This window comes from Megascapheus bottae, chromosome 14 (genome assembly GCF_031878675.1).
Source record: "Megascapheus bottae isolate mThoBot1 chromosome 14, mThoBot2.hap1, whole genome shotgun sequence".
NCBI lineage: Eukaryota > Metazoa > Chordata > Mammalia > Rodentia > Geomyidae > Megascapheus > Megascapheus bottae.
The window spans coordinates 35845829-35867726 of NC_143522.1; the positions used below are offsets into that span (position 1 = coordinate 35845829).

Here is a 21898-nt window from a genome sequence, read left to right on the forward strand (position 1 = left end):
GTCTGGCCTGGCTTTGCACTATGCACCACTGTTTTTCTAACACGAGAGAGAGTTCTGTAGAATAGTTACCACAGAGAGACTGCACAGATGGAATTGCACTAGTGAATTTTTTTTGAGAGACTGCACTGTCATGAAGGGAAGTCTTAGAAGCTACAGATGCTATGTATTTTACTGTTGTTCCTATCTATGGAGATGAGTTTTCTCTATCAGTCTACTTTCTCTAATGGCCTTTTCCATCATGTGGTGATAGAAAAATTGCCCTCTGCCTCCCAAAGTCATTCTTCACCCGTCTTTTCAAGTAGAGTCTTATGATTATTTTAAACACCGGCTACTATTGTATGGTAGTAATTATGCTAGGAATAGCCAATTACTGTACACAGGCTAGTCAACAGAAGACTGATAGGGAATTTGCCCTGTCTTTTTGAGTTCAGATTTCCCCACAGTCCCTTACCGAAATGTTTTTGAAATTGTAACGTTCATTCAACATAGATCTTGAGGCATGGTGAACATTTGTAGTCCTAGCACTTAGGATGTGAAGGTGAAGGAGGAACCCTCTGAGCCACACAGAGGGCTGCACTGAGAGTTGCAGTAAGTCTGCTCTACATACATAGTACAATCATGTTTCCAAGGGAGGAAGAAAAAAGATAGATTTCCAATATAGAGGAAAATGTTTTACAGTGGACCCCTTGGCTTGTTCTAGTAGGAAAGCAGAATCTCTTACTATTTCAGTATAAATCAGTGTCTCTAAGTATAATTTGTAGGAAGTCTGGAGTTTCTGGCATTTTCATTCTTCTTTAATTTAATTAATAGTAAATTATATCATCTTTATTTGACTGTCTTCTGTTTAATTTCCACAAATTAACCAGCTAGTAATTAAATACATAGCCTATAAAAATAATCAACAGATGTCGACAATGTTTTAGATATAGTCTATTACTGAGAAAATAAAAACAAAAATAAAATTGAGAAACCATTATAAGCAAAAAATACGTAAGATTTAAGATAAATTAATCATAAGTATTGTTGGATGGGATACGGAGTGTTAGGAATTTTCCACACTACTAATAGGATGTATATTAATAATGCTGCTTATGAAAATTGATGCTCACTTTTAAAAATATTTTATTGCCATACATTATTTCTACAAAGGGTTTTATCTTGATTTTATTGCAAATGCGATGTACTAAGGGATTATAGTAACATAAGTAAGGAAGTGAGTATAATTCTTATTGAAGGAAACATTGCTACCTCCTCCGTCATTTTCTTCTACTTTCCTTCTCCCATACTCTCCCTCCTTCCCAAGATTCTGCATATAAGTGAAATCAGGCTTGGTTTGCCTTGCTTATGATGCTCTTCAGTTCCATTCATTTTTCTGCATAATATATAAATCCATATTTCTTTATGGTTATACTCAGTTGTATATATGAAATACATATTCTTGCCAAATCATTGATGGTTAATGTCTAAGCTGGTTTTGTTTCTTGGTTATTGTAATAATACTGCTGTAATCAAGAAATCAAGTATTTTTCTTATATGTTGGTTAACATTAGCTTAGATGGATACCCAAAAGTTGCATAGCAGGATCATACGATAGCTCTATTTACAATATTTTAAGTAATCTCCATCTGATTTCCTTAGTTGTTGAATTAATTTATGTTTCTACTAATGTATATAAGAGTTCATTTTTCTTTTATTATCATAGCCTTTGTTATTATTTTCTTAGTGATACCATAAATTAAAGAATAATCAAAATATCCATTATCCAGTATAGTGATGAATGAATTGTGATATATTTATGCAGTGGAGTATATACTTAGGATTAAAAAAGTATATACAGCAAAGACTAAATTGTAGATATTTATGTGGGTATCAAATTGTCACTGTCTCAATATAAATTTTGTTATTGGAAAAGACATGTATCTCTTTTTATGAGGGATAAATATAAGTTGGAAATATGTGTATAGACATGTTACTAATAGAACATACTGTCACACAAAATGGAGTTTAAATGTTAGAATGGTTCTGATATTTATTATTTTTGAATTTTTATTAAATACAGTCTCCATCCAACTGACCAAAACACAAATTATTCATTATACTTTTGCACACTGGTGACATTTGCATATAAATTATTTTTATTTAGTCATATTTATACATCTACAAAGCTACATTTGGCAGGAAGGACATTTATTCAAACACAAAATGGATGGCTAACGTAACAAATCATTCTCATTTTATTTTGTTTGGGACTTTTCAGCTGTTTTTTAGACAGAACAGAAATGATTTTGACAGGAATCTGATGGCTGGCAAGTTGGAGCACACACAACATATTTTATAGAGTATTTTCTGATTCCACAATAACAGATGTTTATTTCTCTGTTATTATTGCTGTGAGAAATCCATTGTGGTTTTTTTTTTCCCCCCAAACTCAACGCCTACGACAACAACAAAATTAGTAGCATTTCTGGTTGGTTTTAGAAGAATGCAAATTAACAAGGACTATCTCCATTGTAAATCTTGCTACAAAGATATTTGCAATTAAATATGAATGTTAGTTTGTAGTCTCTCAGTCATGGTCTTGATATATTTAGTCCATATGCTTTTTCTTTATTGCTGAAGACTTTTATCTAAAAAATTTTCTTTGCCCTAGTATCCATTCTTTATACCAATCATCTGCAGTGACTCTTAGGAATTGGTTCTTTTAATACTACAAGATTCCAGGAAATAAATATTGGCATTCTTAACCCATCTATTCTATTTACCTCTACATTATTTTTCAATCTATCTGTTATCTATAGATTATACATTACAAGTGAACTGGTGTTTATGTCTTCCTTCACTTTCTATTATATACTCAGTGAGAAATATGGTGGATAAAAGCAGTGCATTTTAATTTGGGCAATTTTATCTAGGCATATTTGATGGTCATGACTGGAGGAAATATTCTTCTATTAGTATCTAGTGGGCGGGTAACAAAGGCAGTGCTATATGTTATAAAGTCTGATGAAGAGTTTCACTTATATATCTGAAATCCCCATTACTTAAGAGGTAGATATAAAGAGAATCACAACTAAAGAGACAAAGTATGAAAGCTGACATGGAAAATAACTAGAAGCGAAATGTCTAGGGGCAGGGCTTAAATGGTAGTTGCAAGCACAAGGCCTAAATTCAAGGCCCCAAATATCTCTCCTAAAGTTTTCCTGTTAATCTATTTATTGCACAGCTCTCCACAAAAATAACTCTTGAGTCAAATACCTATAGTATGGCTTGAGGAACCCTAGTTTAGTCGTTTAAAAGTTAAACACAATTTGAACTACAGGCCAAGGTTTTTTCTCCTTGTACAAAAACTAGATCATCTTCAGTTTCTCTGCAATCCTCAGTTTGTCCTTTGGAAAGGGAATACTTGCAGTCCTCCACAGGAACTAGAGAGAGAAATTATTTTCTTACCACTTCATTTTTAACAAGATTTCTAAGCTCCAAACACTTCTCCCCTTTATGTGGCACCCAGAACAGCACAAACATACTGATTGATTTTATTATAGTTTTCTCAGTGAAATTTGTAGCTTTAAAGGGTATATTCTCCTCAGACATGGATCATGTCATACATGACACATTCTTGAAGACAGAAAATCTTAACCAACATGTGTTGTAATGTTACAGCTTGCTGAATATTTTTCTGCAATTTATTTATAAAGTCTTCAATAGCAGTATTGTATCATTTTTAACTCATTTTTATTGTCTCGGTGATGTACAGAGGGTTACATTTATATATGTAAGATAGTGAGTACATTATTGTTGAACATTTTTACCCCTCCCATTATTTTTCTGTATCACTTTTGTGGCCTAAATTATGTCAGTCAGTGATGTTGTGTTGATACTATCCTCTTTTAAACCTAGAAGTGATTTTTTAAATGTAATATTGAAGGATTGTATATAAGAGTGCATTTACAATTTATTTGGAGAGTTTAGGTCCCAGGATTCTTGCTGTGAAGTACTACTGTACTTAATCCAATTGCTTCTTCAAGTGTTTTATGAATTCTGTTCTCTTCTAACTCAGCTGCATGGTCAAATGAATTTCCTCCCAAAGACATGGGGATTCAATGAAAAATAAAATAAGGACAAATCTGACCTTTCCACTCAGTGATCACCTTAAAAGTGGGTGGGAGAATGTCTGACATTCATTCTAAGCAGGTGTCATGGATGGTAGAATCCTTTCTTATGAGAACCATTGACAAAAAAATAGTAATTGAAAAGCTTCATTTCAAAGTGTTGTCAAAACTGAAGATAAAAATAGAAAGAAGTAATACTAAAGCACAATGCTGTATTAAATGACTGAAATATGAGGAATGAGGAATCACAGTTTGGCAAAAAGTTACACTGACTTTTTTGTGTGCACCTCTAACAAATAGAAAATGATTCAGATCTTTAAAATATGATAGCAAGGATGAAAATAAGAACATAATAGACACTCTGGGTACAACCAGAAAAACATTTCACTTCTAAAAATTAATATATAGGACAAGAATTTTAAGATCAGTGATAACATTTTAATAGATTTTATTTAGCTTTTAGAAATGCTTTTTTAGATTTACAGAAAAAATGAGAAATGAATACAAACTTCCCACAAAACTTACACCAAATTTCCATTATTTCTACTATCTTACTATTTGAGCACAGTGCATTTGACAAATCAAGTAAGGCAAACTGGAAGAAAGTGAGGAAAGGGTGATGTTGTCCAAAAAGAAATGTACTCTTTTCCTGACTTATCTAACTGTAACCACTTTGTACACCACCTTTATGAACAATACAAAATTTTAAAAAGAAACTATGGTGGTAATATTTCTTATTTTATTATTAACAGTAATGTTCATACTTTACTGATGGTTTTTCCTAATCCAGAATGGCACCCAGAATACATTATATTTCTATGCTAAAAGTAGCGTCTTTTTATGAAAATTTCCAAGAAGTTTCTTTATTTGGACGATTTGGTACTTTTGACAACTATGGGTCAGGTTTTACTTTTTATTATCCTTGAAAATGTGTTAGCATACAAGAAAAAGAAGAAGATTAAGGAAAAGTACACTGACGAGGAAGAAGAACTCAAGAAGACAAAGCCCATTTGGACCAGAAGCCCTGACGATGTCACTAATGAAGAGTATGGAGAGTTCTAGCAGAGCCTGACCAACGATTGGGAAGATCACCTGGCAGAGAAACATTTTCCCGTTGAAGGACCATTGGAGTTCAGACTCTTCTTTCTGTCCCAAGAAGTGCTCCTGTTGATCTCTTTGAAAACAGAAAGAAAAGAACAACGTTAAGCTGTGTGTCTGCAGCGTTTTCATCGTGGATAACGGTGAGGAGCTGATCCCTGAATACCTGAACTGCATCCCGGGGGTGGTGGATTCTGAGGACCTCCCCCTGCACATTTCCAGTGACATGGTGCAACAAAGCAAAATTTTGAGGGTTATCAGAAAGAATTTGGTAAAAAACAACAACAACAAAAAAAACCAAACATGCCTAGAACTGTTCACTGAGTTGGCAGAAGGGAAAGAGAAAGAACTACAAGAAATGTGATGAACAGTTCTGTAAAAATAAGAAGGCTTGGGATCCATGAGGACTCAACAGCAGAAGAAGCTTTCGGAGCTCTTGCGCCTCTCCTACACATCTGCTTCTGGGGACGAGATGGTTTCTCCCAAGGACTTCTGCATCACCAGAAGCACATCGACTGCATCACAGGGGAAACCAAAGACCAGGTCGCCAACTCTGCCTTCGTGGAAAGCTTTGGAAGCACAGGATCTACACGATGAAGCCATAGACGAGTACTGTATCCAGCAACTCAAGGATTCGAGAGGAAGACAGTGTCAGTCACCAAAGAAGGCCTGGAGCTCCCAGAGGAGGAGGAGGAGGAGGAGGAGACCACGTTTGAGAATCTCTGCAAAGTCATGAAAGACATCTCGCAGAAAAAGGTTGTCATGTCCAACCGCTTGGGTGGACCACAGCCCTGGCCTTCACTCCCTCTGATGAGAAGTCCAGGATTCTGTTTATTTTTGTGAACATTTTTAAAACTCTGCATGGCATGACCCCTGCTTAAAGGGAGGCAAGATTTCTTTCTACTTTTAAGTGATACTGTGACACTACAGGCCAAGCAGAGGTTAGTAATGCTTTTTTCTAGTTTCACCTTGGTTTTGAACAGGTGGCGATGTTTGCTGTTAGCTGTAATGTGACCTATTGTTTATGGTCTGGAGTGTTAAGCTACGAAGCCAGATTCCTGAGTAAAACAAAGATTTTTGTCACTGATGTGTGTTCTGGCATATTTACCTTGACATTTAAAGAAAATTTTGCATTTCAACAGAATGGGTCCACTCCTGTAGTTAGTGTGTTAGGCAGACACAGCTTGACGGGAGGAACTCCACAGGGCTTGTTTTCCAGAGAAAAGTGTACTATTTAGAGAAATACAAGTAAACTCCCTAGATGTTATGTTGTAAAAACATTAAAGCCACTCAGCAGCAGAGCTTGTGTGTGGAGATGTAGTGTGCCCACAGTGTGCTTTAAAAGGTGGCAAATATAGATGAGTTTAAAAAATGTATTAGTATATACTAACTATCCAAAATGATGGGTTTTATTGTGATATGGTTATCATATATTAATGAATTTAGATCATATTCACCCTCTCCCCTTCCCCTTCCCGCTTTCCTCGTGCCTAATCGACTCTATTATTGGCTTTGTAATGAATTCTTTATTCTATTAATATTCCCCTAATTATTACTGTAAATATGTAAACTCGTTCAACCACTCTGGAAAGCAATATGGCAATTCCTCAAAAGACTAAACATAGAGCGCCCTATGACCCAGCAAACCCACTACTTGACATTTACTCAATGGTCCAGATACAAGAGCATACTAAATCCACAAGCACAATGATGTTCATTGCAGCACTATTTACCACAGCAAAGATATGGAACCAACCCACATGTCCCTCAGTTGATGAGTGGATCAACAAGATGTGGTATTTATACACAATGGAATTCTATGCTGCTGTCAGAAAGAATGACATCGCCCCATTTGTAAGGAAGTGGAAAGACTTGGAAAAAATCATATTAAGTGAAGTCAGCCAGACCCAAAGGAAGATAGGCTCAGTGGTTTCCCTCATTTATCATAATTAGCATAAATCTTGGACTCTCCTATCAGAAGATTACAATAGCTCAAACCCTAGATATGTAAAGCCATATAGGATGAGGCCAAATTAATGGACCTCCAAGACAGGGAAACAAGAGCTTAATTATGAGTGACTGTTGTTCTTAATGTACTATGTTTTTTTTTCTGTTCTCTTGTGTTGCCCTTTGGTTATTCTCATATTGTTACAGTATCTGACTTTGTTACCTGGTATATATATATATATATATATATATATATATTGAGAGAGAGATATGTTTATTTTCTTATTTGAAATAGGAAGGGGTTGGGGGAGGCAAATGGGGACAAAACATGAAAAGGGGTATCAAAGTGTGAGAAGTAATACACCTTCTATCTGGCGAATATAACTGTAACCTCTCTATACATTAAAATAAAATAAAAAATAAAATTGAAAAAATGTATTAGCATAGATTAATTATCCAAAGTATTGAAGCTCAGATCCACAAATTTGAGCCTCCCGAGTAGCCAGGATTACAGATGTGAGCCACTAGCCCCTGGCTTTTATCATCATATCACAGGACTAACTGCAATTATGATTTTTCATTGAGGATATTGTGAATGAAGATCTTATATGCTATTGCTATTCAGAGTTCTTTTTTCATGCTTGTTCTCCTGGAGGTGGGGGAACAGAGTAGGTAGAAAAAGCCTCCATCATCATCGCCGACAAGTTCACTCCTTCTGTATTCGTCCTTTCTGCAAAGTGAAATAGAGGGACAATGAAACGCATAATTTTACATTGACTTCCTGACACGAGCATGATATGCATTTATGACCCATTTCTTCCTTGGAGTTAATAGTTCCTTGTTGCTGAATAGCATTTTATTTTAAAGATGTACTATATTTAACTTAACCATTCATCTATGGAAACAAATGAGAATTTCTACTAATGCTTTTGGAGATTGTAAACAAAGCTAGTACAAATGCGGTAAATACATACAGAGACAGAAATTTTAAATCATGTAGACAGACACATCTAAGACTGGGCATGATAAATACAATGACATTGTATTTAACATTTTTAGTGCCTGGTTAGGTGAGTTGTTGATGAAAATCTCAGCACTTGATTTCCAGTGACTACACTCATTTTTGTCTTCCTGTCAGCAGCAAAGGATTCTCTGCACATTCATGTTTTTCTGAGCCACATAAGACATTCAGTAATTTACTATTAAGATCAAGGTTCCTGAAGGCAATATTCATGCCAACATTTATTGAGCTATAGCATTTCCTGGTTTGGTAGGAAGTTTCTTGGGTTCCTTCTCTTCTTGCTGTCCTGTTCTGGGGAGCCAAACTACTTGTTGGTCTCTTTTTGCATCCGCATACCATTACCTATTTTTCTTTAACTGCTGGTTACTTCTTCCTCTGGCAGTTTAATACTTCAAATTCCTTCTATGCTTTATAGGTTAAAATAAAATTCCTGTTATTTTTCTCCATCTCAAACACTCATATACTAAATATGATTTATTCCAAGTCCCATTTCCTTACAAATGGGGATCCAGGTTTAATTCCTCGGTACCACTCACGTAGAAAAAGGCAGAAGTGGGGCCAGGAGTTTGGCCTAGTGGTTAAAGTGCTTGTCTAGCATGCACGAAGACCCGGGTTCGATTCCTTGGTACCACATACATAGAAAAAAGCCGGAAGTGGTGCTGAGGCTCAAGTGGTAGAGCTCTAGCGTTGAGAAAGTCCAAGGACAGTGCTCAGGCCCTGAGCTCAAGCCCAGGACTGGCAAAAAAAAAAAAAGAAAAAGGCAGAAGTGGAGCTTGGCTCAAGTGGTAGAGCTCTATCCTCCAGAAAGCCCCAGGGCAGTGCAAAGGCCCTGAATTCAAGCCCCAGGAATGGCTAAAAAAAGAGAGAGAGAGAGAAAGATTTCTTAGTTTTCTATTTCTGTTTCTGTTTTTTCATTTTATTTTACTTTGTAAAGTTATTTCTTTTTCTTTCTTTCCCTTTCTCTTTGGTTTATTCCTGTTGTCACTGTTTTTGAGTTTGTACGCTTTGTCTTGTATGTATGTTTATTTGATTTGGGGAAGGAAAGGGGAATAACAAAATGGTGAGACAAAGGATAAAGGGTGAACCAATGCAACAGCAATCCTCACAAAGCAATATGATGGAAATGAACTTTACAACTAGGTAGAGACAGGAGTAAGGGAGAAGGGAAAGTGGTAGAAAACAAGAGAAGGGGTAAAAATATTTGACAAGAAAGGCACTCATTTACTTTACTTATGTAACTGTAACCTCTCTGTATATCATTCTTTTTTTAAATTTTTTTATTGTAATTAGTAAAAGGGTTACATGATATTTGCCAGATAGAAGGTGCATTAATTCACATACATTGATACCCTTTCACATGTCTTGGTACCCATTTCCCTCCCCCCCTCATTCTTATAAAAAAATAAAACTTGAAGTGGATCATAAAGTTGGGTATGTGTTGGAGAGGTATCTTGAGCATATAAATAAGGAACAAAGAAACTGAAAATATGGAAGTGTCATTGTGGCTCAAGTGGTAGAGCACTAGCCTTGAGCTGAAGAGCTCAGGGACAGAAGGAACAACAACAACAACAAAACCCTGAATGCGCTGTGGCTCACTCCTGTAATTGTAGCTACTCATGGAGGCTGAGATCTGAGGATAAAGGTTCAAAGCCAGCCCAGGCACAAAAGGACCTGAGACTCTTATCTCCAGTTAACTTAGAGAAAACGGGAAGTGGAGTTTGGCTCAAGGGTAGGGCAGTAAACTTATGCTGAAGAGCTCAGGAACAGTGCCCAGGCCAAGTTCAAGCCACATGTCCCACAAAAAAAAACACCCAAAAACCTGAAAATGAAATATTAATTAGAATGACAAAAAATCTGTGATTCTAAAATATTAGTTAATTTGATAAGCTTCTAGAAGGTCTGATATAAATATAAAATAGAAATTGCAATGAGAGAAGTTGTTACTAATGATCGTGAGTCCACTAAATTAGTTACTAATTTAGCTGCTGAAGAGGCTAACATCTGAAAATCCTGTTTCAAAACAAATCCATGTAGATAAATGTGAAAGACTTATCTCCAATTAACCAGTGAAAAAGCTGGAATTCAATATTTGACTCAAGTGGTAGAATGTTATCATTGAGAAAGCCAGCTAAGCAAAAGTGTGAGCCCAGCATAGACCAGTTGTCCCAAATCCCTAATCATTGGAGAATTTTAAATGAAAGCCACATTAACATCCTACACTGTGCAGAGTGGCTAAAGTGAAGAACGGTGATAGAAGACTAGGAGTCTGTAAATATCCTGTTCCCCACACACACATTGCTGCTGAAAATGTAATATGATCCAGCAGCTCTAAAATAGCTTACCAATTTTTCAGTGCATAAACCTACTCTTTACCTGTTCATTAAACTTCAAATGCGTTTTTCCATGTGTCACAGATAATGAATACTTACCAAGTGTGAATGGTTATAAAAGTTGTATTCACAATAGCCCAAACTGGACACAGCCTTAATATTTATTGACAGGTGAATAACATGACAAATATGACATACAACAAAATTACACAGCAATAAAATGGATAAATTACTGACCTGAAACAATCTAAATGGATTTTATGGGAATATGATGAAAGAAAAAAGGTAATGCCTAGTGAATACAAATACAGAGTTCATTTATATATTATTCTTTCAGTAATGAAATTATGCAGATGACTAGTTGCTATAGATTAGAAATGAGGAATAGGGGCAACTATTTCTATAGACTGGGGTTGGAGAACTTTTTCATTTTTACCAAGAACCATTTGGATAATACCATTTGACATGCCTACCTTATAGAATTTTCTTGGAAAAGTACTCTTAGATTTTTCAGTACTTTGAGTCCTCTGTGCAATTGTTTCAGCAAGGCCAGAACAAATGATTTTGCAGGCTTGTATGGCCCATGGCCTGAACATTCCCAACCGCTGTTATAGAGTTCAAGAAAGCCTGGAGTAGTCACATAAAATCCCATACACGAGATATAACTGTCCAGAACTGTCCACGAAGCATGCATCCCCCTCCCACGTGTATAATGTTAATTGAAATCAGAACACATTCCATTGGTGATTGCAATGTTAATTTTCTGTTCTCTGGGGTTGTGCTATGGTTATGCAAGTTGTTATTAATTTGGAAAAGTGGGAAAAGGGTGACGTGCATCACCCAGGACATTTTTTGTTTATCAATTTCCTTTTGAGTGTATAATCAGCATAATAGCTCAAAATAAAACAGATAAATTGCCTAAAAAAGTTATCAATGGCAACAAAAGCACCAGGACCTCCTATTATTCCTTGAACAACATTCACTGAACTAAAGTGATTAGAAAGTTTTAACCATAGGAGGAACAAGAAAATGATTCATAACCAATAATTTGTAAAGGCTCATTGTCAACCAACAGAAAAAAATTGTTTTTATGGTTTTCCTCATCAATTTTACTTACTAATTTTTTGTCTGAAAGATTTCTTCCTGTTGAGGCAGCTCTCTCCCTGTCAATATTTCTTTTGTATAATTCTTTTCACACAGTTTACAATGAAAACAAACCCCAGACTTGCAGATGACGTATCTTCCTTCCTGTCAGAATATTTAATAAAGTGGGAGGTATGCATCATAATTGAATTGACAGTTATTTAACCTATGGATTTTAATGAGTTCTGCTCAACAGACTGTCAAAAATGTTGAAATAATCAGTATTTCCTTGTAATTAATTTTGTGTCTTTTATGTATGAAATATATATATATACACAAAATACTGAAAGTCTGGGTTTTCATTGTTATGTTAATTCTCTTTCACTGAACATGACACCATAATTATATATAGATTTATAGGAGTTAAAATTATACTTACTAAATGAAGTGGTAAGCAACATTTTGGCTATTACAATTGTCTTTGTACTTTAGGCAGGCTCCCTTAAATAAGGCCCCAACTCCTGCTTTAGCATTTTAACTGTGTCTACTATATTACATATATTCTAAGAGAAAAAAAGCAAATCCCCAAATTTTAGTTTTAAATGAGTACCCATGAAATAAATGTAGACATTTGCTTTACTCATTCAATCATCAATGTGAATTTTGAATTAGACAAATTGGCTGACATTAACCACTTCCATGCAGAAATTCTCCTGGGAATTGGTGACTCATGTCTTCTGTAATCCTAGCTCCTTATGAGGCTCATATCTGAGCACAAAATTTATTTTTTTATGGCTGGCTTTTAAAATAAAGATCTCACATATATATGTCCAGGCCAGCTTGGAATCAGATATTCAGTCCAGACTGGCTTCTTCCTCCTCATAAATTAGGCTTGCAGGGAGGAGCCAACAGTCCTCAGCTTAGTTCTGTGACTTTGAAAAATATTTTTCTGCCCATTAAAATGATGAGTGAGTAAGCTATTTATGTATGCATGTGTATATGTATGATATAATTTTTGATGAAAAAATTGGTAAAATGTAATGACAAATACCCTTTAACTCACCAAGAATTTTTCAGAAGGTTGACAACAAAGCTTGTGCCAGCTTATAATAAATTTACTGTGATATTTTTCATATATATTTTGTTATTTTGAAATTAATATTACTGATATGAAAACCTAGCTGATAGTTCTCTCTGTAATACAAATCAGAATCTTTTATGTAAATTGTGTTTCCACTAGTTGTATGAATGTGATTAGGATTTTTGCTGATTTTACTTTCACCTTGGTATAAAGGAATTTAATTTTCTATGCTATTTGCAAAACCATACATACTTTGTGATCATTTATTTGAAGGACACCTTGATTGGATTAAGAAATGACGAGATGATTAGTAAAGCACAACTTTGGGTATATCTGGGAAGGACAGTAAGATAGACAGAGCTACGGTTTTGGAATTGTGGAAATGTTAGTAAAATCTTGATGATAGTTGAAATTGCAAAAGCATGGAGGATTTTGAGGAACATGGATCAGGGATTAAAGAGAATCAAGAAAAATCTTAAAATGAGAAGAAAATAGATATTTTCCCTTAGTGGCAAAAATGTTAGTAAGTGATTCTTGTGATTCTCGTGCTAATACAGGAGGTAGGAAGATATGGCTGATTTTGCAGCAGTGACTATATTCATAGAATGTAAAAGTTTCATGAATATTAGCATTCCATAGACAGATCATTAGAGACTAGTTTAAAAAAAACAAAAACAAAAGAGAAAATGCCAATTGTTTTTTAGTTTCTCAGGCTTTTGCGTATATATATATATATATATATATATATATATATATATATATATGGTCAGTAATAGGGCTTGAACTCAGCCTTTATGCTCAAGGCTAATGTTCTACCACTTTGAGCCATAGCTCCCTTTCTGGTGACTAACTGGAGATAGCAGTCTCATGGACTTTTCTACCTAGGCTGACTTTGAACAGCTACCTCCTCAGTAGATAGGATTACAGGCATGAGACACCAGTACTCAGCTTCTCAGACTTTTAAAATAATACATAATAGTAAAATCAAGAAATTATTTTAGTCAAACATTAAATTAAGGCCAATTTTAGAAAATCTACTCTAATATAAAACTGAGAGTTCATTATAAAATTATAACCAGAAAAATCAATAATGGCGCTTCAGAGACACTGCAATAAAAGAAAGTTTTGAGAGGTTTATTCCCAGACATTTTCTTATCAAACAGAAAAATTCAAATATGCTTATGGTCAATAGAATCTTTCAATTGAAAGCGTTTACCTGAAATATACGGTATACGGCTTTTATATAATTATTTCAATAGTATTTGCAAGCAATTTCCACAGTTCTTAAGGATATTACAATTGCAGGAAGACTACTAGATGGGGACCAAGACATGAGAAAGGGCATCAATGTTTGTGAAGTAATGCACCTTCTATCTGGTGAATATAATGTAACCATTCTGTTACTTACAATAAAAATATATGGAAAAAAAGAAGAAAAATTTAACCATTAATAATTCACAAGACATATTCCAGGTTTCTCCATTTGAAAATAAACCTAACTTGTGAAAAACAAAAATCACAGGGGTCAGTGAAAATGCAGAAATTAGAACTGTGGGCAGTAGGCAGTAAGTCCTACATCTCTCATTTTGACCAGACAATTCTCAACACCTGCCATGCTGAATTTCAGAATTGCTAGGAGCTTCTTTGTCTCTAATCATTTTCCTTTTTGAAAGCAAAATAAATACCTATAGCAGTTATCCTAAATGTGTAGCATTCATGTATGCTGGTAATTATGGTGACAATAATGTGTCTTTTCCTTTAGGTTTTATTTTATTTTTTTTCATTTTTTATTATCAAGGTAATGTATAGAGGGGTTACAATTACATTCTCCAGATGGTAGGTGTATTACTTCTCACACATTAATACCCCTTCTTATATTTTTGTCCCCATTTCCCTTCTCCCACCCCTCTCAATCATCTTGTTTTCCCCACTTCCCTTTCCTATTTCAAATGAACAAATAAAGGTACATACGATATACCACGTAACAAAATCAGGTATAGTAACAATATGAGAATAACCAAAGGGTAACAAAGGAGAAGGGAAATAACATAGTACATTAAGAACAACAATCACTCAAGATAAAGCTCTTGTTTCCATATCCTAGAGTTCATTTCATATGCGTGCGTGCGTGTGTGTGTGTGTGTGTGTGTGTGTGTGTGTGTGTGTGTGTGTGATATACAGAGGGCAGAGGCAGAGGGGTTACAGCCACAGAAGTCAAGTAATGAGTACAGTTGTTTTGGAACAGTTTCACCCCCTCCATCATTTTCTCCCTGTTCCCTCATTCTCTCCTTCCTCCCCAAGTTATATAATTCATTTTCAACACTGTTGAGTATCACTCAACTCAATTAATTCACCTTTTAGTTTATTAACTTAGTCTCCTTGTTAATGTCTTTCTACTTCCCCTCTTCAAATCAAATAAGCATATATTGATGACAAAGGATACAGTTTTTACAAAACTATAAACAACGAGTCAGTTCCATCAGAAAAAAATCGTATTAATCTATGGAAGATTCACATGAAAGATTTGCAGGGCTACTCTAAAGGCAGGGAATATTATGATGTATGCATGGACAGAGTGTAGGTGTTTTTCATTGGGGAAGAGATAAATTGTTTTTTCTTTCAAATTATTTATTTTCCAGTTTCAAGGATATCCAATTAACATTCAATATTATATCCCAAAGTATTGTCCACATAATGTAATTATAGCAACTGTCATATTGCCTTTTTAAAATTTCTTTATAGCTACTAGAAAGTTGATGGGCAGAGCTATTACATTACATAAATTAGACAGAGTGCATTTGTTTTTGAACAATTTCACCCCTTTCCTTGCCATCTCCAATTTTTTTCTCCTGTCCCCACCTACAAGTTGTGTAGTTCAGTTTCAACATATTGTCTAGTGAGTGGCATTACTGCATGTGTCACACTTTTTTTCCTTGCATCTCTGTGCTCTTCCCCCACCCTTCTAAAGATATATAAACAAAGCAGACAAAAGGAAAAGAAAACAAAAAATCCACACAGAGGAAAAAGATAAGCCTTCTTTCCAGTTCCTATAGTTCATTAGAAGGTTATTTTGTGTGACCAGATGCACATAGCTATTGTTTTTTTGAAATCTTTCCTAAGAATAACGTCCTTTTTGGTCCCACCGTGTGAATGCTCAGAGACATGTGAAATTTATCATGTCCCAATGTACTTTTACTGTCCACTGTTTTTACTTTTGGATTTATTAGAATAGTTTAGCTACATAAAGCAAAGGAAGCCAAGCAGCATGTTTCTTTGGGTCTGTCTTCTCTTAATATATTTTTTCCATTTCCTTATGAACGGTACAATTTCATCCTTTCTGATGGAAGCACAGAATCAAAATCTATCTATCTATCTATCTATCTATCTATCTATCTATCATCTATCTATCTAGAATTATTAGGCATGAGCTACTGGTACCAAAGTCTACCCTTTTCTTTTAAAAGTAAGACACTTGTGGTTTGTTTTGTTGAAATAGGGTTACCATTATTTCTAAGTGAAAACATGCCACTGTATATTCCTTAGGGCCCTGGCTCTTTTCTTTCTCTTTTTCAGGCACTGAAAAGAGAATCCTATGAGGATTCATGGGCTTCCTATTTATGTAAGAAATCAATTATTTTAGTTTTTCTAAAAACCTAAACCTAGTTTTCTTAAAAATAAAAGTAGATTGCATTTGAATACTAACGTTTTAAATTCCTCGTTGCTCTTACGTAGACATGATTGCTTGTAAGGAACTGATAAAATTGCCTGCATTATGCATCCATGGATACAGATAACGTCACACAACTGGTTTTAATCAGACAAGTCACAATAAACAGCTAAATGAATAGATTAGAAAGCATAAGGCCCGTTCACAATCAAAAGTAGCCAGAATAGAGGAATAGAGGAAGGGAAATAAAGCAAGGTGAGATGGTGCCTTCTTCCCTACTGTGTGCTGTAGGGGGAAAGGTTGCTCCTTTAGACTGCTGTGTGCTTCATTAATGTTACTTGATCGACTTCATAGACATTGGTAAAACTCACTGCTCCCCAGGCAGTGGCACAAGGTCTCTTCTCACTACGCATAGTTTACTTTTAAGATGTTTTTAAAGAAATTTGGCATCCACTAAATTGGGAGGAGGGAGTTTGGTGTAACATCAGTGTTTCATGCAGGTTAGGTCTTTATGTTTTGAATTAACATATTTTACAAATAATACCTTAAATCTAAATAGGGTTTGAAAAAGTTAGACCCCACTTTTTGGATATTTTCCCATTTATGATGCTATCTACAGGAGGCTATATCCTGAACATAATTGTCCTTTTCTTAACCATTTTGCATTTGTGTAGTGTTTACATATATGGGTACAGGATTTTCTTCTATTAGCTTTTACATTTCTTGTTAAACTGATACATTTTCCTCCACTTATAAATGGAGGTCCCATATGAAATATCATGAGTATGAATCAATGTTTCATAATTTCATGAAACTGTGACATGGAAGAGAATGAACTTTTGAGCAATTAAAATTTTGAATTGAGCCAGATGTTTAACTGCAGAAAGTTCAGGAATATATAAGTTAGTACAGGAATGCTCAAACTAGAATTATCTAAGCCTTCTTCAACATTCTCGTGTGTTACTAATTTTAAATGTGCTTAAATAAAAAATATGCACTAATTTTCCTATTCAGTGCTTTACAAATTTAAATTTTAATATAATGTAGTGGCATTATAATGTCTATGTGGCCATAAGACAAATTCTCATGATATAGGCACAATATAAAGGATTCTCAAGACATGCTATAAAGAAATAAAAAATATAATTGAATCTGTTACTCTTGATTTACATATATACATATTTTGAGGGCTCACAGCATTAGTCTGCTCTATAAATAAAAATGCATAATAAAATATCACAGTAATTTGTGAGAGACTGAACCAATAAGTAAATTCGCATTATTGTTCAATACACAAAGGTTTTCAGAGTAATTTTTAATAATTCTTTGGGAAGTTATTACTTTACATATATATGTAAATTATTTGTTAGTCATCTATAGTGTAATCTATACTTATATTTATACCTTTGTTCCCTCTGGAGAAAATAAGCAATTATTTTCAATTTTGGAAAAAATGTAATGTTAATATTTCTCAAATAAGTCTCATTTATGTTTTTCAGATTGTGGTATACAGTCTCCTAACTAAAGCCAGAGGCGGTTCATAGATTATGAAAAAAAATCACATATGTGATCAATATTTTATTACAATAGTTCATTGACAAAGTTGGGGCAATATTTATTCTTAATACTAAGAGAAATGAAATCCAATATGGATTGAGGATATTAAGATATTGAGGATATCTTAATTGAGGGGAGGGAAATGGGGACCAAAACATGAGAAAGGGTATCAATGTTTGTGAAGTAATGCACCTTTTATCTGGCGAATGTAACCCCCTATTAATTACAATAAAAATATATGAAAAAGTATATTAAGACTTGTCAGAAGGTGTTACAAAGAAGATCAGTATAGTGAATTCCATTAGACCTCTTGAAGAGTGGACTAATTGTTCCGGTATAAGAAGTCATTTGAAGTCAGTAGCCAGTGGCTCAAGGCCTCTAATCCAAGCTACTCAGGAAGCTGAGCTCTGAGGATCACAATTCAAAGTGAGCCCAAGCACTAAAGTCTGAGAGACTCTTATTTCCAATTAATCACTAGAAAACCATAAGTGGCACTGTGGCTCTAGTGGCAGAAAATTAGCCTTAAGCTAAACTGCTCAGGGACAGCACCCAAGCCCAGAGTTCAAGCCCCATGACCAATCCCCCTCCCCCCAAAAAGAGGTCATTTGGTTAAAACATTGGAGAAAAATATCATCCTACATACTACCTTAAAAATGCAGAAGGCATGAATTTAATCTAACTAAATGTTATTTTGCCAAAAATTAGAAAGTCTCCGTAATTTGCTCAATGTAGTTGTCATGCTGTGTTCTGGACTCTTACCTTGCCTGTTATTTTCAGATAACCTTGAGATTCTATCACTTCTTTGTGGCTTCACTTGAGTCCAAGAAAAAGACAGCACAAAAACATAGACATTTCAGATTTTAAGTGCCTAATACATATATGTATTGATGAATAGATGTGTTATCATCCAGAAAGACAGTTTACTTCAGACTGTTGAGTGTGTTAAAATCTATATGTGATTGCTGATAAAAAAAATTCTGAAAGTTTGTTCTAGGGCAACACTAACCAATGGCAATTTGTGCCATTCTAAAATGCTCTGAATCTCCTTTGCTCCGGATTTTATGCACTTGAATATTTCTAGTGTATGTAGTGGGACTGAGCAGCTAAACTTTATGTTTCGATTTCTTAGCATTTCATGCCAAATAAGCAATATGTCCTACCAACACAGCTGCATAAGAGCAAGAGCAAGTACAGTGCACTCTCTGTCTTTGCTTCCAATTCGAATGCATTTTGCATATTTTTGAGTGGTAAAGAACACAATCTGTTCACGGGGGCAAATTCTTCATCTGGAACAAATAGTTGATAGGAAAGCATGATACCAGATTTATTTTTAAACTGTCTCTCTTGTGTAAAATAACAAAATTAACCAATTTAAAACTGATCAAGACTTGCTTCACTGGATTAAAATGCAGTTCTACTGAATTGACTACAAATTTACTTTGAGTTTATTTTCATAGACTGAATTCTGAAAAGAATATTGTGGACCTAAATAAAAAGCATAGGAAACCAAATCAACTAACCCATTCTTATCTATTAATAAAGATAAAGTTACATCTTCATTGCCGAGGAGGGAACCAGTGGGCAACAAGAGTGACAAGCTATAAAAGGAAGTGGAAAATAAGTCGTCGGCATAAGTCTTTTTCTATTTTCCTTTTCTTTATGGTGACATTAAAGTTAGGTCTATATTGCACTATGATAAACACAATTCTAAAACTCAAATTAAAACCAATGAGGCTACCCCAATGTATTTACACATTAATTTAATTACGTTGTAATCCTTCTGAAAAATTTCTAACACATAGACACACACACACAAACTGTCACCACATGAAACTAACACGTCTGCTTTTAATTTGGGAATGACGCATTATGAATGTTGAGTCTTTATAGTGTACATATATCACAGAAATCAGAAGGAAACATTTTCCCAGACGTCTGAAATGTATTTTTCCTATTAAGACACGCCTTTGTGAAATCTAAACTATATTGTCACATTTACATAATGGAATAGTTCAGATAACATTAAGATGATTTTTATTATTTTAAATATCTGTGAGGGGGGCCAGGAGTTTGGCTTAATGGTAGAGTACTTGCCTAGCTTGCACGAAGGCCCAGGATCGGTTCCTTGGTACCACATACATAGAAAAAAGCCAGAAGTGGTGTTGAGGCTCAAGTGGTAGAGCTCTAGCCTTAAGAAAGTCCAAGGACAGTGCTTAGCCCCTGAGTAAATACAAGCCTCAGGACTGGCAAAAAAAAAGAAATATAAAATATCCCTGAGGTTATGAGCTAGAAATTTCATTTAACCTAAAAACCTTGAGTTTGATATCTTTTCCATTATTGCTTGTTTAAAAAGATGTTTAAGGAGTACTATCTGTAAACATAAGTAATATGGTAAATCAGAGAAAGAAGAAATATCATGTGGGAAATATATTTCTAGAGCATTTGTATTTTCTATGAGGTATTATATTTATGAAATATGTATATGTAAGAAGACAAACAGAGATCTGAGTACTTATAAAATTGTGATAATTAATGTTCGTATTAAAACATAAAATTCAAGATATAATTATAAAATTTAAAAAATCCAATAATTTTGTTGACCATGAGATATGTGTCAATCTGCATTAAATGTTTTTGTGAACATTTTCATTTCTATTATAACAATTTTCCATGACTCAAATAAAATGAAATATTCTGAAAAGATTGATTAAAATCTGGTGATAGAGGCAATAGGAGACATTCCCTGACATACATGCCAATTCTAATAATATATGTTTCAGTCAACATAAATATGACTTTTTGTGAGCTTAGTATTATTAACTTCTGATAGGAGCATTGAAAATAGATAACAAAACACAGAAAAAAGCATCATGAATTCTAGATTGGATTACATGGAAATTAAAACTTTTGTTATTTGATAGAAATGCAATAAGCACTTCACCTCTTTCTTTAATTATAACTACATAAACTACCAAAGTCATATGCAGTCACAAATACAATGGTTGTAAATGTTTCTAAAAGGCATTTTATGTAATAGAAAATGAAATGCGTTGTGCATTAAACATCTTAAGCTAATTGCTTTCTGTTTTCTTTTTATTTTAGCAGCTTTCTGTTATTTACAAATAAAATATTTTTATCCAGTTTGACAAAAAATGCACTAGTTTTTAAAATGATCAGTCTTTAATTAAATATTTTTTTCATATATATTTATTGTAATTAATAGAAGGGTTACATTATATTTACCTTTTCTCATGTCTTGGTCCCCATTTCCCTTCCCCTAACCCCCACCCCTCATCTTGTTTTCCCCCTTCCCTATCCAATTTCAAATAACCAAATACAAATATATCCAATATATCAGGTAACAAAGTGAGATACTGTAACAATATGAGATAACCAAGGGACAGCAAAAGAGATGAGAGATAACATAGTACATTAAGGACAACAATCACTCATTATATGGCTTTTGTTTCTATATGCTAGGTCCTTTCATTTCTAACACTCTATCCTTATTTTCTTATCATTTCTGTAAATTTATTTCATGACAACTGTCATTACAGATCTGAGACATTGACATTTTTTCTTATTGAAACTTCCCTGTTCTTAGAACAAAAATTATTGTTTTCTTACAAGACAATTGCTAAATAACATAGACATATAGGTTATGATGTAGCTGACAGATGAGCACAAGAGCAGGAACCTAGGTTCTTCATGTAGGAAACAACAGTTTAGGAGGAAAAGATGTTACCCACCTGAAGATATTCACACTGAATCTGTAGACATTATCTGGTATACACATTAATAAAAATGTGTTTCTGCAAACTAAAAAGACCAAGGATATGTGTACCTCTTGTAAGTTCATTACGAGGCCTAACTACAAGTGTTAGCAAACACATTGCTTCTAACATTAATCTTCCCATCTTTGAAATCCATATTAGGACCAGGGTGTACATTGATGCAGGCAAAACTGTAACCAGAGAAATAAAACAAGATCACTGGGAGGATTTG

General features: G+C 34.4%; 1 pseudogene; it reads left to right on the top strand.

The window, feature by feature from the left end:
- The first annotated feature begins 5003 nt into the window (after positions 1–5003).
- Positions 5004–6050, top strand: LOC150055065 (heat shock protein HSP 90-alpha pseudogene; annotated as a pseudogene).
- Positions 6051–21898: the final 15848 nt, after the last annotated feature.